Source organism: Lolium perenne, chromosome 3 (genome assembly GCF_019359855.2).
Source record: "Lolium perenne isolate Kyuss_39 chromosome 3, Kyuss_2.0, whole genome shotgun sequence".
In the NCBI taxonomy this organism is placed as follows: Eukaryota; Viridiplantae; Streptophyta; class Magnoliopsida; order Poales; family Poaceae; genus Lolium; species Lolium perenne.
In genome coordinates this window covers 149,924,402-149,926,335 of record NC_067246.2, presented here as the reverse complement: position 1 = coordinate 149,926,335, position 1,934 = coordinate 149,924,402, and the positions used below count along the sequence as shown (strand labels likewise).

General features: G+C 36.1%; 1 long non-coding RNA gene across 1 annotated transcript; it reads right to left on the bottom strand.

The window, feature by feature from the left end:
• Positions 1-227: 227 nt before the first annotated feature.
• LOC127327068 (uncharacterized) lies at positions 228-1,663 on the bottom strand. The gene is made up of 3 exons (XR_007868339.2): positions 1,579-1,663; positions 619-694; positions 228-452 (listed from the first exon to the last, which is right to left on the bottom strand). It is a non-coding gene; the product is annotated as an uncharacterized lncRNA (long non-coding RNA).
• Between the last annotated feature and the right edge of the window lie 271 nt (positions 1,664-1,934).

The window sequence follows — 1,934 nt, the reverse complement described above, 5'->3', positions numbered from 1 at the left end:
GGGTACACGGCATACTTCTCTCAAGTTGAGAATTACACCAAGATTCATGACTTAGATACTACTAGATTCACCAAAGTGTTGGGTGTGATGTAAGCTTCCATCTTGGAATAGGACATGCTCATGTTGAGCATTCAAGTAGACCCAAGGGAGTAGCACGGCCGTGATACCAAGCATCCCACCAACATGAGAGCAAGGTGAAAGACCACCACAAGGAAGTTCCACAATTACAACCATACGTAGACCAACATAGAGAGAACAACACATATAGGAATAAGATGCTTAGGGACATCAACAATTGACCTCCAACACCACATCAATCAGAGTTCAAAGGTGGCTTGCCTTGGCTTATTTGTCCCTGTACTTCTTCAACTCCATCAATATAAGAATTCCAACAATATAAATAATCTTCTCTTCCGATTCCACTTCTTCTTCTTCTCCGGAATTGTTCGCATCTATCGCCGGAAAATATAAAAGGAACACAATCAATCACATTGCATCAACAAGACAACATTCAACAATCAACAACTAACCATGCAGCCAAGGTATAACATACTAAGGACCTATAGATACCACAAAACAACTTTATGAGTTTTAATTTAGAAAACCCCATTTATTTACCTAGTAGAGGCATGAGTGCATCACAACTTAGCAATTGCCTCTCTCGGTTATCACCATGGTATAAACCAATTATCCCCTGGTAGATAACATCATGAAGAGGGCAAGAGCATTAGTTTGGCATCACAAACATTCACAACATAATTTCAAACATTTTTGGAAAAGTAGAAATCAGTTTTCCTAATTTAATTTGCTCACTTAATCACTATACAAAAATAGGAAGCAAACCATATACCACAGCATTTGAAAACTTAAGCAAAACAAAAGAGCCAATGTTAGGTTGCAGAGGTTTGGTTTTGCAAGCATAAAACAAAGGTTTCCCATCTCTACTAAAAAGAGTTGGTCAAGGGTTTTAAATAAACCGAAAAGTTTTGCTTCAACAATGCATGTCACACATAAACATTACTAACAGCAACAAATATGTATGAACAGAGACTAATAATATTTTTCCTAGATAGCCAGTACTAATACAAGACTAACCCAATTGGAATCACCCAAAAATATTAAACCTACAATTTTAGAAATTTCTTTGAATCTAACTGTACAGAAAAAATGATCTGTAAGCCATAAATCGTAGAAAAATCCTAAAAATATGAGGCCACAGGCATTTGAAAGGTAATTAAACAGAGATGCATACACAATTGGATTTGGGTTCAAGTTGTTTTTGAAACTCTCACAAATGGATTGACAAGGTTACTGAATGTTTTCACCATTTGCTTTAACTATGGACTTTCAGAACATATAAAGGTTTGAAACTTGTTTGAGATGATTAAGAAAACATTCAGTAATCCTACAGAATTGGAATCACTCAATTAAGTTCAAAAATGGATTTTTGGTGATTTAAAAGCTAACAGCCATGTCTGCAGAACACACAGAACAAGTTTAATTCAACAAAAATCGTACATAACTCATAAAAACATGAGGTCATCTGCATCTGAAAGATATTGAATAGGTGGTTCTTACCCAATTGGTTTCATTCAAAAATTCATTTCCAAGCTCCTGGTTTAATTCGACAAAGTCAGAACTGACCAGAACTTGATCTGTGAACCATTTCAATTTCAGGACGTCATTTGAAGTGAAACCAAGGCCAACATGAAGGTACTGAAGGGGGCTTTCACTTACAGTTGAGTTTGCTCAAAAAGGTTTTGTAAAACGGAAGAAATCTAACAAACAGTGATTCTGCATGTTTAGAGAACTTTATTTACCAAGGAACATCGATAACGAATTTGAGGATGAGACCAACACCAAGTTGTAGATCTTTTCAATACCTATCTGGGAAACTTTGAATCACTCGATTTGGATCTGCACACGAGTTTTGG